We start from the raw sequence: 16,039 nt of genomic DNA on the forward strand, positions 1-16,039 counted from the left end.
GGGAGGAAGACCTTTTCACTGAAACTGCCTCTAGGGGGGTGGGTGTGGCCGATTTCCACCTTCTCCACCAACAGAGAGGAAAACCTTGGGCCTAGCTATGCTGAGTCATCCGGAGACCAGGAAATCCAGGTTCATATTTACCGCAAGGCAGCCACCGCAGCAGGTCTGTGGCTGTATTTCCCCAGTTTGGGGCTGTTTTATCTCAAAGTACCTGGACTCATTCCCTGGCTGGGAGACAGGTGAAAAGGGACCACAGAACTGGGCACCATCCTGTGTCCTTGGGCACCCACACCTGCAGCCCAGCCCATTGCCTCGTGGGCTGGACACTGCTCTCCACTTCTGGGCCTTTACCCACGGTTCCTCGGACTGCCAGCATCCGAATCCAGGGCTTGTTAATGCTGCCAACCTGTATATGCCTACAGACCTCAAGAACTGGGCAGGGGAAGGGGTCCCCTTCCTGGAGGAGTGTGTGTGGCACAGGCCAGGTCATTTGCAAGCTTCTGCCTCCAATTCAGAACTGCTGCGCCGTGCCCTGGAACAAACCTGCCTCTGAATGCTGGGGCTGACACTAGTTAGGCAGCTTTGGGCCTTGTACTTCATCTCTCCAACCTCTTTTACCCATTTGCAAACTAGGGATGATACCTGGGGGTTGTGAGGATTGCACAAGATGATGAGATGACGTAGATAAAGTGCTCAGGAAAGGCCACTCGGGAAGAATGTCACACCCTCCCTTCTCTGTTCTGGGCTGAGGCTAGCCTGGGGCTGTGGCTCCGGGAGGACTGAACTGGTCCAACAAGTTCTCAGGGCCTCTCAGCTGCACTGTATCTGGTGGGAGTTTCTAAATAGAACTCACCTCCAGGGCAGCCTGGGTGGCTCGGCGGTTTAGCGCCGCCTTCAGTCCAGGGAGTGATCCTGGAGACCCGGAATCAAGTCCCACATCCGGTTCCCTGCACGGAGCCCGCTTGTGTCTCTGCCTCTCTCTCGTAAATAAAGAAATAAAATCTTAAAAAAAACTCACCTCTGGATCACAGTCACTTGTCCCTGTCAGCAGCCCCTCAAGGCTCTGGAAGGAAGCCAAGCTTTGCAGACCTTGGATAGAGGGGGAAGTGGCCCCTGCTGGAGCCCCTGAGGTCACAGTCAGGGAGAGCTGCTTTGTGGTCTCAGGGACAGAAGATTTGAGGTGGCAACCTGGGGTCCAGGAGTCAGTGGTCATCAGTCAGTCAGTCCTGGGGAGCTACAGGGAGAACCTGCTTCCAGGCAGTTTGCCTCTCCTCATGCACCTCACCCCTCCCGGGCTGAGGTTAAGTAGTGCTAGTAGATGTGTTTACAGACCTCCTCCTAAAGCTGGTCAGTGGAGGAGTGGGCTCTGAACCCAGGTCTGCATGATACCCAAATGTGTTATGTAGGCCTCAAATGTGATACCACTTCCCTCCATCATCATCATGATGATTTACTGAGCGCTTGGTAAGGGCTGGGTTCTGAGCTAAGCACTCTACATGCTTTTTCTCATTTGACTTTCCCAATAGCCCTCTGAGATAGATTCTGTTATTATGCTCATCGTACAGAGACGGAAACTGCCACTCAGAAAGGCTAAGGATCTCAGCTACTTAGCTTGGCTTTCACTGTTCTATCGGGGGTTCTGGGAAGACATCCCTCCCCACTTAATCTTCCATGATTGTGCTTCACCTCCAGGGCCCCCTCTGCCTCACTACCCACCTGTGTCTCTACCCTTCCTTCTATTTGAGGGTTTCTTTACAGAACATGTGTCCTCCTCCTAGCCAGTCTGACCCTGAGCCCAGGGTAGAGGTGTGCCCCCACCCCAACTCCAAACAGCCTCCTGCCCCCCTCCAGCCTCCAGGTCCCCTAGGTATTTGCCCCTAATTGCATCTCAGCCTGGGAGGCTATTAGCCTCTGATTGCTTCCCCAGGGCCTGCCTTGCCCCATGGGTACCTACTCTCAGCTTCCCCAGGGGGGCTTAGGATGACGTCAATCACCAGTCCAAGGGCCTGAACAGCTTGGCTTCCCAGCACCTCTGTCACCCAGATCCAAGTGGGCTCCTCCCCAGGGAGCAAGGTCCCCTCACCACGGGGCAGCAGGAAGGAAGGAAGTTTCCCCACCAGTCAAACACACACACACACACACACACACACACTACAAGTGCTGCTGCTGGGGGATCCTCAGATTGAACCCTCCCCCCATTGCACGCCCCTATGCACTCCTGCTTTGCACCCCGCCTCCCATTCCCCACCCCCAGAGCCCACCATAGGAGGCCAAGATCTCAGTAGTTAGAACACCGGAGTTTTTTTTTTCTGGTTCAGACACTCTTTCTGTGACCTTGGGCAAGTCCTTTCCACTGTCTAGGGCTCAAAAATAGGAGGTCATCTTGGTGATCTCTAACTGGCTTTTGGCCTGAAATGGAATACCATTTTACTAACTCCTGGAGTTTTTCTTCCACTATCTAATGAATGCTAGTCATAGTGCCAGGCATTGAGGATTCTAGAAAGGCAAGTTCCTGCACTCACAGAGCTCACAGCCTTGAGAGACAAAAGGCTAGACAGTTACAACACAGAGTGATCAGAGCTGGGAGGCAAAAACCACAGGCTAGGGGAGTGGGGGAAGGAGGCCCCGGGGCCCAAAGGTGGAATCTTTACTAGCTTAGAGGGGTGTCTGAGAAAGTTTGCTTCCGGATGTCAGAGACCTAAAGAATGAGGAAGAAGGGTAGGGTGTGGAGCTAGGCCAGCCAAGGGAACAACAGCGGGAGGAACCCTGGAGGTCTTAGGTGGAGGGGTGTCAATGTAGAGGAGGCGGGAGGGTGGACAGAGGTCCTGTCATTCATGTTTGAGAGTTTGTACAGGATGCTGAGGACACTGAGGAGCTACAGAAAGATTGGGGGAGGGGTGCCTGGGTGGCTCAGTGAGTTAAGCATCTGCCTTTTAGCTCAGGTCATGATCCCAGGGTCCTGGGATCAAGCCCCACGTCAGGCTCCCTGCTTAGTGGGGAGTCTGTTTCTCCCCATGCTTTTCCCCTCTGCTGTCTCTGGCTCACTCTCTTTCAAATAAATAAAATCTTAAAAAAAAAAAAATACTGGGGGGCCAGAGGGTGAGATGGCTGCCATACAGAGAAAAGATTGGAGACCAGGGGTGAGGGCAGGAGACCTTCCAGGAAGCTCCGAACCAACCATCTATCTTACCTTCCATACAAGTGAGAACAACCTCTTCATCCCCAGTACAAAGGAAGGCAAGACTTTCCTCCTTCCTCAACTTTTTTTCCCAAATAGTCTCCCTCTCCCCAGAACACACACACACACACACACACACACACACACAGAGTACAGGAGCCAGACCTGCTGTACATCCCCTAAGGGGGAAGGTCAGAGGCTGGGGAGGCACCTGGAGCCATGAGCCCTAGGAAGGAGCTAGAGGGAAGGTGTCTGGAAGTCTGACAACCAGCTGAAGCTCCAGGAGGGAGAGCTTTTGGTCACTTCCAGCACAGCAGTACTCCTGCCCTCTCCCTGAGGGTTAACCTCCGCTTGAGCCAGGGAGGCTGCAGCTGGGAGTATCTTCCCTACCCAGTCCAGTCCCTCTTTTCCCTCCTCCTCCTGTGCTGCCTCCTCTCCTGGATGCTCAAGGGCCCTGCCCCTCGCTCTCACCCCCTGCCAACCCATTTCCCCCTGAGCTCATCCCCAGCCTGAAAACACTGTGTGTGTCTGCATCTGTGTGTGTGCACATGCGCACATGGGTGGGCTAGAGGGTGTGTGTGTGTTTATGAAGCACAAGGGAGGTGCCATTAGCCCTGCCACGGGGCCGCCATCGGGAAGTACATTTAGGGGCCACTCAAGGCTCAAAAGGGATTTCCAGAGGATTCAGAGATTAGGAAACTAAAGGTCCAGCTGCAGCCTCTGGTAAGCCTGGAATCTTTGTGGCCCCAGCTGCGTAGAGCCCTGAGCGGGGCCAGGCCAGGGTGACCTGAGACCCCTGGGCTCCTGCTCTAAGCCCTGTCTCCCCCAGGCAGCTTCTTAGATGGAGACCTGGGCAACAGAATTCCCCTACCCGGGCCCAGGCATGCAGTGTACCATTCTGTCCCTGGTCCTTGTACTTCTACTGGCCCCTACCCCAAACCTCTACTGGCTCAAGCCACACTGCAGCCAACCGTCATTTCCACTACCCTGACTGTCCGTCAGGATGGCCCTGCCCAGGATTGCCTCTGTGATGCACACATCCACTTTTCTCCAGCTCCTTCCCCGGCCCGGGCCCCACCCACATTCTCACTATCTCCCCACATCAGCCCTTGCCCCCTGGTCCCCACACTGCAACCAAATAGATGTTTCTCTAAGAAAACTTAGACACCTGGGTGGCTCAGTGGTTGAGCACCTGCCTTTGGCTCAGGGCCTGATCCCGGCGTCCTGGGATCCAGTCCTGCATCAGGCTCCCTGCAGGGAGGCTGCTTCTCCCTCTGCCTGTGTCTCTGCCTCTCTCTGTGTGTCTCTCATGAATAAATAAATAAAATCTTAAAAAGAAGAAGAAAGAAAGAAAACTCAGGTCATTCCTTTCCTCAGTGTCCTTCATTGGCTCCACGTTGCCCTCAGGATAAATGCCAAACTCCCTGTCACGGCTCACCATGCCGGGTTTACCCCTCTGGGCTCGGCTCCTGACGGCCCCTCAGCACCTCTGCAGAAAGAGCACTCCGCTAGGAGCTCTCACCTCCAGGCCTTTGCCCTGACAGTTTCCATCCTCAGTACCTCCTACTTATCATCTCCAGGCAAACTCCTCATTGCTCAGCTCTCAACACAAGTCAGCTCCTGCCAGACCCTCTGATTTCACACAGGCATCCCATTTGGGTTCCCATATCCCTGGAACTTTGCCTGTCATAGCTCTGATCACACTGCAAAGGCCTGTGTAACATACTCATCATCCACACTTCACTGTACCAATAAGCAGTCTTTATATTCCAACTGGATGAAGGAAGGAAAAAGGTGAGAGAAAGGATGGTGGGGGGATCCCTGGGTGGCTCAGCAGTTTGGCGCCTGCCTTCTGCCCAGGGCATGATCCTGGAGTCCTGGGATCGAGTCCCACATCAGGCTTCCTACATGGAGCCTGCTTCTCCTCTGTCTGTGTCTCTGCCTCTCTCATGAATAAATAAAAACTTTTTTTTTTTTTTTTTAAGGATGGTGGGTACCATGGTGCAGGATTCAAGTGCAAGAGACCCTATAACCAGCAGTGTGCTTGTAATAATCCATATCAGGCACTGTGCTAAACGTTACCTCCTTTCATCCCCTCAGTGGCCTTGAGAGGAGCATTACTGCTATGATCCCCATTTTACAGGTAAGGAAACTGAAACCCAGAAAAATTAAGTTATCCAGGGTCATAGAGGCAGAAAGTGGTATAGGCTAAATCTTCCTAAGTGAGGTGCCTGGGTGGCTCAGCAGTTGAGCATCTGCCTTTGGCTCCAGGGCATGATCCCGGCATCCTGGGATCAAGTCTCACATCGGGCTCCCTGCAGGAGCCTGCTTTCTCCCTCTGCCTATGTCTCTGCCTCTCTCTGTGTGTCTCTGATGAATAAATAAATAAAATCTTTTAAATCAATCAATCAATCAATCTTCCTAAGTGCTGGGGTACGGGGCCATTCGGCAGTCCTGAGGAAGAGATTGCCAGGGCCCTCGTCTTCCGCTGCACCAGAAGTCCTGCCTCCCTGGCCACGGAGTAAGGAGTTGCTGAGTCCCTAGGGGAAAATGTGTCAGCCCACTTTGGAACCTTCCAGGAAGTGTGAGAGAGCCAGGCCCTCATGATACCACCGCTCCTGCTCACATCTCTTTCAGAAGCAGGAGAGGTCCAGAAAGTCTGGAGCACATCCCTTCATCATCAGGGCAGAAGTAGGTGCTGAATTTAATAGGAAAGTAAATTTTGCTTGAGAGGAAATGAGATTTCTTGGTCAAGGTGAGTGTGTCTGAGAGTGCCAGGAATGGGATAGAGTGGGGAGGATGGCGGCCTTTTTTTGCGGGGGGAGGCTGCAAAATTGGGGAAGTGCAGATCTGGAATTATTAGAATGTTGATTATGTCCTCTTGATTGTTAATGAAATTCTTCACCTTGGATTTCTGGACTAGGGGGAAAGCTCCCAGAGCTCATTTTCCTGCTGATGAGAGCAAAAGAGAGGGCAGGGGGGCACAGAAGACTCTCAGCTCAGGGAAAAATTAAATTCCACCTAAACAAATGGGACTGAACAAGCCTGGCCACTGCCATTTGGAGGCAGAGGCTTGGGCTGACCCAAGGTCCCCTGTGGAAATGGGATGGAGACTCCTGGATGGGGAGTAACCGAGGAGCCCCCCTCACACAGCACAGTATAGTTCCCAGAATAACAAGAGCCAACAGTATTGAGCATCTTCTGTGCAGTTCAAGCTAATGGCATGTACTGTGCCATTTAATTCTTCTAACAGCCCTTGGATGTGGGTACTGTGATTGTACCCATTTTGTAGATGAGGACATAGAGGCACAGGAAAGACAAACCTTGTCCAAGGTCCTGTAGACGGTAAATGGAGGCACCAGGCATCAGCCCACACAATCTGGCACCAGCGCCTGTCCTGAGATCAGCAGGATGTCCAGCTCTCCCACCTCCCCTTCCACCTACCTGAGCCTCAGCTGTGCCATCTGGAATATGAGCCCAACAATAGTTTTCACCATGAAGGGCTATTGTGAGGAGCCAAAGAAATCACAAGAATTAAATTAAGAACAAGTCATCCCAGAAGTAGTATTCCCTTTGGCACCTTGCTCCTTACTCCCAGCATTGGGAGGTATCCCTTCTTATCCAGCTAACTAAAGCACCCATGATGGCCTAGGCACTGTTGTAGCCAAAGGGGATGTAACCGTGAACAAAATGGACAAAATCTCCACCCTGTGGAGCTTACATTTAGAGAGGGGAGGCAGACCACAAGCAAAGTAAATAAGTACGTTATACCTGTATTAGGAGTGAGAAATGCCATGGAACACAAGCAGGCAGCAATGGGCGGGGGGCTGGTGGGGAGGACCGCAGTGCAAACAGGGTGGTCAGAGAAAGTGACTCTGAGCAGAGACTGGAAGCAAGTGAAGGAGCGAGCAAGCACATATATCGAGGGAAGAGCACTGCAGTGAGTGGGAACAGCAAGTAAAAAGTGCGAAGGTGCTGAGGAGGGACCATGGCCGGCAAGTGGCTGCCACAGCAAGCAGGCCCGAGTAACTGCGCTAGCAACGGTGGAGCAGGAGGACTTAGAGCCACAGAGGAGTGGGGAGACTGTAAGGCCTCGTGGGCCTCTGTAAGAACTAGCTTTTGTCTGAGTGAGACAAGAATCTACCAGAGGGTTTTAGGCATGATGTGCTTTATGTTTTAAAGGGATCACTCGGGCTGTGGTGTTGAGAATAGAAGGTAGGGGGTCAAGGACAAAGGCAGAGACAAGAGGAAGGAGGCTCCTGGGTAATCTGGGGGAGAGCAGCTGCTGGCTTAGTTCAGGGACGTGGCCGTGGCCGGCGGGTAGAGGTCTGATTCAGGAGGGACCGCCGAGGTAAGCCGGCAGGATGAGCTGACGGATCAAGTGTAGGGCGGTTTGAGGAAGAGGAGAATCCCACATGATTCCAGGGTTTTGCCTTCTCTGGCTCTAAATTCCCTGAGGCCGATCCCCATCTTTAGCGTCCACTGCATCCTCCCGAGTCCTCCTGAAACAGCCTCAGCTCATGGGGCTTTGTTTCACATTCACTACTTCCCACCCCTGTCTCCTGGCACAGCCTGGGAATGTGCCTTCCAGAGCCCAGGCTTGAGGACACCAGATACATAGAAGTTAATCCAGAGTATACATCTGCCTCATGGCCCTCTAGGGCCCCCCCAAGTCGTTCCTCAGCTCAAGGGGTCCCATCATCCCTGCTGTCCACCTCAGCGGCCCCTGAGGTCCCTGGCTCCTCCCAACTTTGTTTTCTTCTCTTGCTCCCTAGAACCAACCATCTCTTGCTCCTAGGAACAAGGGTCCGTGCTTCCTAGTCAAGCAGCTGCCTCCCATGCTTCCCCTCGCTGGTGGCACGTCCCCACCCCGCACAGGAAGCCTGCCCCTCTAGATGAAGCCCCCCGTCCCAGCCCTAACCCCTACCATAGATGGTAGGTTCATGTTGACTTGTGTGATTATTGATGAGAGCCTGTCATCCCACTTGACTGTAACCTCCACCAGGGCAGGGGCTCACCTGTTTCCCCAGAAGCAGGCAATTCACTAAAAGAGACATTCAGTAGATTTGACATGGAGCCTTAGGCTTTTGGTAAATTAGCTTTCATTGACCAAAATTCTCCAGCTGCTAGGTAAATGCCTGGCACATAGCAGGTGTTTGACATATATTTCTTGAGTGAATCAGTCAATGAGTCAGAGTTCTCCTGGAAGACTGTGGGCATGTGACAAATTTTCCGAGCCTCAGTTTCCCCATATGTGATGATGGGAATAAGAATGTCTACTTCGTGAATTGTGAGGATTAAAAAACATAAGGCATAAGCTGTGCCTCACACTAGTAGCTGCTCAATAATTGTTCCTCTGATGCGTGTTCAATCACCACCTTCCAGCTCCCCCATGCTTCCTCTTCCCCTCCCCCATCCCAGCCTGTCCTCCCTTCTTCAGCCCCCTCCCCCGCTCCCCTCTCAAGGACTCCCAGTGGTGGAATCACCACAGCCTCCAAACACTCCCCTTCTCCCCCCAGATCCCCAAATTCACCACTGGTTACATATTGATCCTGTTTAACTTTCCCAATGGATGATAAACATGAAATTAAAATGACTTCCTGGAATATTAATATAGTAAATGGCCCTATTAAAAGAAAGAAAATACAGCTGAGAAAATTCGCTTTGATGTAGCATTTCTGCAGGAGGCTCATTTATCTGCAGCTCAGACTCTCAAAATGAGATTCTGAAGGTTTCTCTGATGTCTCTTATTTTTCCCTCACCCAGAATTTAAACAGAAAATAGAATCACAAGCTGGTGTCATAAAAACCCAGGCCTTTTCCCTTCTCAACTAGAAAGCAAATGAAAACAGGGCCAGGTAGGTGTCAGTCTCTGTAAACACTGGTCGGAGCACTACACCTGCCTTTCCTGGTGGCGCCAGCATCTGGCCTACAGGAGCCTGGTCCAGGCTGCCAGGCTAACCTTCGAGGCTCAGCAGGTGCTCGGAGACCCATGCAGCTGCTGCTGAAATCAGGAAGGGGGCAGAGCGGCACACAAGGCTGCATCCTGGGGTGGGCCAATAACTCTGGTGGTCTTGAAATCTTGGCTCTGTCACTTACTAGTGATTCGTTGTCGGGCACCTTTCTGAGTCTCCATTTCCTCACCTGTAAGATGAGGGTTATAAAGCTGAGAAGATCTATCTGGCATTTGGGAAGTTTCTCGGGGTTGCTATTGTCTGTTGCTATGATTACAAGTAATTATTTGTGTTATTATTACAACCAGTCATTCAGGCCTGGGCTGAGACACCACCCTCTCCGAGAAACCTTCCCTAAGCTGGGTGATGTGCTTCATTTGGACAGCCACCTCCCTGAGCTCCCATTCCCTTTCCCAGTGCTGGCTCCTCCCCTGCAATCCCAGCAGCCTGCTGCTCCATGGGGGGCTGCCCCCCGGTCTTGCTCACGTTGATGTCCCAAGGGCACGCAGGAGAACTTGAATGTCTTGGAATCAGAGCCAAGGTTCTGGTAGGTGAGGTCCCTGCCACCTGGCATGGTCTACAGATTTGCGTCGTGGCATAGGGTCCTTCCACACGGCCACCAGAGCTCAGAGCGCCCAGCTTGGAGGTGGCTGTCCACCCACCTCCCTCAGACCTGGGGTCCCTTGTCTGCACCTACCCTGGGCTTCATCTGGAATCTCTGGAGCCCACTCCTTTCTTCCTGGCCTCAGGGAGGTGGCAGGCAGAGCAGTTCAAATCAAGGCCTCCTGGGATTAACTCCTTCCTTCACCCTTCTCTCACCTATCCTCCTGCTTCCCCCTCTCCTCAGCCACCTCGGTTGAGATCCTGGAGCTCCTTTACCTGGATGGGGCCCTTTGAGCAGAGAGGGGACGCTACATGCCCTCTGCTCAGGCTGAGCTTCCCTTGTTGCCCTTGGATAAGCCTCGGGTGGACCCATGACTTCCCCAGCTGGGAAAAGCCACTTTAGACTCTTTGGGCCCTTCTGTGCTGCCAGGGGAGCTCAGGACCCAGGTGCTGAGACCCTAAGACTGAGAGAGCAGCCCCACCCCTCCCAGGCAGCCAGGGCCCTGTCACAGTGCTTCTGATCCATTCCCATCCTAGAGCCAGTCCCTTCCTCTCCCACCTGATGTGTCACACACGCATGTGCACAAACACACACATGCACATACACACAAACACACACACAGTCACAAGAGCAAACTGATACCCAATCATACTATCCCTGTCCTCCACAGCAACAGGAATGAAGAAAGAAAAGGAATCCCAGTGGACTGGGGGGTGGGGGGGGCTGGTGTCTGTGAAAGATCAGCTTGCCTGCTGGGGGGACTGCCCTCCCGAGACCCTTCCCCAGCCAGCCCAAGGTCCCCCAGCAGGAAAATGAGAAGATGAAGCAGAGGGGTTAATTTGGGGGAAAGCAGCAGCTGCTTGAAACAGTGAGGGCGGGACCCAGGGCAAGAGCTGCTCCTGCTGAGATAATGATGGTGAGGGATGCTGGGGTGGGGGCCACCCGCACACCATCCCCCAAGCCAGCACACCCCCCAAAGCCCTCATGTTCAGGCAAGTTATCTGTTGGGGCATGCACACATGCATGTACACACACACACAGAAAAAAAGAAGCACCATAACCGTCTGGGCAGAAAGCACAGTCCCTTACACACAATTATACCAGCACTGCGGTTGCTCCCTGTGTTTGAGCATAAACCCATTCAGACACAAGCTGCAGGCAGGCCTGGCACTCAGAAGCCTGTAACGGACACACACACACACACACACACACACACACACACGGAGCTACACCTTCCCAGTGTCCTTGTGCCAGGTCTGACAGCATGCCAGGGTGACCCCCCCACCACTTACAGGGCAGAGGATGCCTCTATGTGACAGACAGCCAGCAGAGAGTTGGGGACCAATTGGCTGGGTCCTCCTGCTGGAGCTCAGGGGACTGGCCAGGGCTGTCTCTGGATGTTCTTGGGTCTTCTTCCTCCTGGATGCTATCCATTCCATTTCATTTTTTTTTAAAGATTTTATTTATTTACTCATGAGAGACACAGAGAGAGAGGCAGAGACATAGGCAGAGGGAGAAGCAGGCTCCCCGCAAAGAGCCTGAGGTAGGACTCAATCCTGGAACTCCAGGATCATGCCCTGGGCCAAAGGGAGGTGCCAAACCGCTGAGCCCCCCAGGCGTCCCTATCCGTCCCATTTCAAACACAAGAAAGCACAGCCAGATCCCCCATCACAGATCATTTCTATATAACCCATATGAGCTGAGCAGCTTTGCAGGTGGCACAATGTTACATTTTGGAGACATATAATTAAGCATTTATTACTTGCAGCCTCTTCATGTGATTTCTTTTCATATTTGAGGGCCTAGCTATTTTTCAGCAGAACCCTCAAAAGCCTTTGGGCTCTGGGTCTTGGGCCTCTGGCGTGTGGGTGGGCAAGTGTGGGCCCCCGTGAAGAGAGAGTGGGGATGGAGTGGGGAATGCCCAGCCCGGCTTTGGTGGCAGCTAGCATGGATAGACCAGGGACTCATGGGTGGGAGGCCCTCTTACTCCAGGACCCAACTTAATCGTTACCAGTTCCTATCTCTTGAAGCCAGAGAGAAAGCCAGATAAGGATTACGGGCCGGAAGCCTCCACCCTGAGCCATGCTCTACTCACCTGCAGACACCTGCTGCAGCCTGAGCCTAGACAGCTGTGTGCAGACAGCAAAGAGTACACTCTTTGACAGATGCATAGCCCCGCCACTTGGATGCATATCCCAACGGATTTACATCACCCGGTACCTAGGTACACACCTGTGCAGAAACTCTGACTCAGCAGATTCACTCCAGATTCACCCCAAAACACAGAGAGCTGCATGGAGTGGAACAGAGGTACTCCTTGAGGAAGCTTACCTGTGGACACCCCAGTCCGACTTTTGAATCCATACGGTAAGATGTAATATGGTGGTGGCAAATCATTAGAGAGACACCCATTTACCCATCCTTCCTCCTCCTCTGTGTGACGCCCACCTGTACATGTTCCCTGTCCTGTCATGGGGAGATGGAGCATCCCAGCTCCACAGAGCCCAAGGGGCCTGATTAACAGGAAATTCTACGAATGCCAATTAGAGCAAAGTTTACTGAACAAATTGTTTGCAGTTGTGCCCCGGAACCATCATGAATTTTAATCTTGCATTGATTTACACTGATGGGAGGTTTGCAGATGCCAGGGCCTTTTGTGCCTCCTGCCCCTCCCCCTGATCTGGGAGGAGTCATCAGGCTTCAGACTCAGGAGCTTGGTCCAGAGGTACCAGCGTGGGGCCAGCACTCCCAGAGAGACCCAAGATGCCCAGAAGATGGGCAAGAATTTTGGAAACACACAGAGTATACATATGTGGTACGGAGGAAGAGATCCTAGGTTTTTAAGGATCCCAGTAATCTGGGAAGGGGCTGGGGACTGGAGTTTCTGGCGCTGGACACAAAAGCAAGGACAGAGATATGGATATGGGCACAGAAGTAGCAAAGACATGGGAATCCCTGGGTGGTTCAGTGGTTGAGCGTCTGCCTTTGGCCCAGGGTGTGATTCTGGAGACCCAGGATCAAGTCCTGCATTGGGCTCCCTGCGTGGAGCCTGCTTCTCCCTCTGCCTGTGTCTCTGCCTCTCTCACTCTCTGTGTCTCTCATGAATAAATAAATAAAATCTTAAAAAAAAAAAAAAAGAAGTAGCAGAGACAAAGAGATGGGCACAGATGTAACAGTTCCAGTACCACCTCAATTAGCATAACTACCAGGATGTATTCAACCTCAGTCCAAATGACCTCTTCCTAAGTGAATTTCATTGTGTCCTCTTCTGCCTTTGACTAAACCTTCCCAAAGCTTCCCATCACTTTAAAAAAAATCCTTGCCTGATCTACAGCTCCCACCTCATCTCACACTTGTCTCTCTGTTATCCAGCCCCCTTGTAGGAGCCATGGTCCCTCCCAGCTTCAGGGCCTTTGCACATTCCATTCCTTTGTCTGGAGTTTACCTAGTTAACTCTGTTCATCTTTCAGGTCTCAATTCAAGTGTCACTTCCTCAAGGAAGCTTCTTTGACCCTCTACCTAGATCAACCCTCCTTGCCTCCCTGCTCTCCTAGACTTTTGATCATTAAGAGTATAAACTCCATGAAGGCAGGGACTGCATTTGGTTTACTTACTATTGTAGCCTCTGTACCTAGCACAGGGCCTGCCATAGAGTTTTTATAAATCAGCTTTTGTCATAATAATGTTGTATAATAAACCACTCCAAAACTCAGGGTTAGGGCAGCCTGGGTGGCTCAGCGGTTTAGCGCTGCCTTCAGCCCAGGGCCTGATCCTGGAGACCCGGGATCGAGTCCCACGTCAGGCTCCCTGCATGGAGGCTGCTTCTCCCTCTGCCTGTGTCTCTGCCTCTCTCTCTCTCTGTGTCTCTCACAAATAAATAAAATATTAAAAATAATCCCACCAGCATTTGATTAAAAAAAAAACCTCAGGGTTATACCACAGTAAGTATTTCTTGCAAGCTGACTAGATTTCAGTTGATCTGGACTAGGCTCAGGTAGGCTTGGTTTTAAACTGTGGATGGTGGGACACCTGGGTGGCTCAGCAGTTGAGCATCTGCCTTCGGCTCAGGGATGATTCTGGGATCGAGTCCTGCATCGGACTCCCTGCAGGGAGCCTGCTTCTCCCTCTGCCTGTGTCTCTGCCTCTCTTTGTGTGTTTCTCGTTAATACATAGATAAAATTAAAAAAAAAAAAAACTGTGGATAGAGGGGTGTCTGGCTGGCTCAGTAGGTGGAACATGTGACTATTGATTTTGGGGTAGTTTTTGTTTTGTTTTGTTTTTAAAGATTTAATTTATTTATTCATGAGAGATACAGAGAGAGAGAGAGAGGCAGAGACACAGGCAGAGGGAGAAGCAGGCTCCATGCAGGGAGCCCGACGTTGGACTCGATTCCGGGTCTCCAGGATCAGGCCCTGGGCTGAAGGCAGCGCTAAACCGCTGAGCAACCCAGGGATCCCCTGATTTGGGGGTTGTGAGTTCAAGTCCCATACTGGGTTAAGAGATTACTTAAAGATAAAAGCTTTAAAAAACTGTGGATTGAATACAAATCCGCTGCATATTTCTCTAACCATTGCTGGACCAGCAGCTACTTAAGGCATGTTCTTCTGCAAAAGGCAAAAATGCAAGAGAACGTGGCTAAGCACGCCAGCACCCTCTCTGCCAAAGCAAGACATGAGGTTATGGCAAGGGTGTGGATATAGTAGAGGGGGAAAGAATTGGGGCCAATTAAAACTACAACATGCTCAGTAAATATCATGGTGCAGAACTGAGTGCTTGCTCTGTGCTACGTACTTTACATGTATTAATTTATTTAATCCTTGAGTCAACCCTGTAAATCTGATTAACCTCATTAAGAAAAACTCTAATTGAAAAAATAGAACTTGCACAAAGTAAACACTTCAAATAGTACCAACGGTAGTCAATGAAAAGTAACTGTTCTACTCCCACCCCTCACTCTCTGCCCCAAAGGGAAAGCACAGTTTCCACTGTCTTGTGGACTTTCCAATATAATCTATTCATAACAGGCACACACGTATATGAGGACCCCTTTTTAAAAATTCAAAAAATTTTCCTCGGTGCATAGTTTTGGGGCACCTGGGTAGCTCGCTCTAGTTAAGCATCTGAGTCTTGATCTCAGCTCTGGTCTTGATCTCAGCGTCGTGAGCTCAAGCCCAGCAATGGGCATAGAGCCTACTTTAAAAAACAAAACAAAAACCTGTTCTGCATTTTGGTTTCTTCTGTTCTGCATTTTCTTTTCAATGAGTAATGTATCTTGGAGCTCCTTTACAGGTTGCTTTCTCTACATTATTTTTTACTTCTTTCCAGACTTTTACAGATGAGAAAACTGAGGCTTAGATGAGTTAAGAAATTTGCCCAGAGTATTATACCAGGAAAGAGGCAGGGCTGGGATGGAAATTCAAACCCGCCTGACTTCAGAGCCTGTGTTCACAGCAGCTCTGTCCTGTTGCGGCTAGGTCTGGGCTCTAGCTGGGGGGCATCCTCAGGGGGCGGGGATGGCAGTGGGGGCCCTTGTGGGGGTGGGCCTACCCAGAGTCACAGGGGACCCTATGAGTAGTAGGGCTGAGGAGTTGAGCCCTGGGCCTCATAGTTCACCTGAGACGACCCACCCATGTCGGTGGCCCAGCTCTGGGCAGCTGTCCCCACCCCAGTCAAGCCTCATTTTCCCCTCCATCCCCTGTGCAAGAAGAAATTGCCTTAGGCAGGGAGCAAGGGGGCCCAGGGCCCTTCTTGACTCTCTCTCACTTGTGTCCAAGGGCAGGCTGCTTCCCGTGGCTATGAATGCGAGCACCCCTCCCGCCTCCTCTTTGCTTGGGAGGAGCAGAAAGGCCCCACTGCACGGGTCAGAACTCAGAATGCTGTGGTCTGACGCGAGCCTGGGGTGTGGTAAAGACTCTCAGGCTTGGTCGGGGGCTCTGATCCCCGTGCCCCACCTGGGTTCCCCTCGGTGCACCCACAGGGACACCTCCGGATCCAGCGTCTCTCCACGGAGCTCGTCTCTGTGTAATGGCTGGAATCCTGGCTCCGCCGCTTACTGACTCGGGGACTGTGGCTCTGCTAATATTGGTTGTGATAGATGGAACTCTTAGCATGTTCAGGATGTGGGCAAACCTGCCACATTTCTCTCTCCTGATGATTCTATACAAATGCCATCCCCAGTTAATATAGAAACAGACTCAAAGAGACTTAAGTGATTTCATCAGGGCCAGGAAGTAGGGAAGCAAAACCTTTGAGCCTGTTTGCTCCTCTGTAAAGTGGGTGCAAGTAAGACCCATCTCTCACAGTT

This window comes from Canis aureus, chromosome 5, assembly GCF_053574225.1.
Source record: "Canis aureus isolate CA01 chromosome 5, VMU_Caureus_v.1.0, whole genome shotgun sequence".
NCBI lineage: Eukaryota > Metazoa > Chordata > Mammalia > Carnivora > Canidae > Canis > Canis aureus.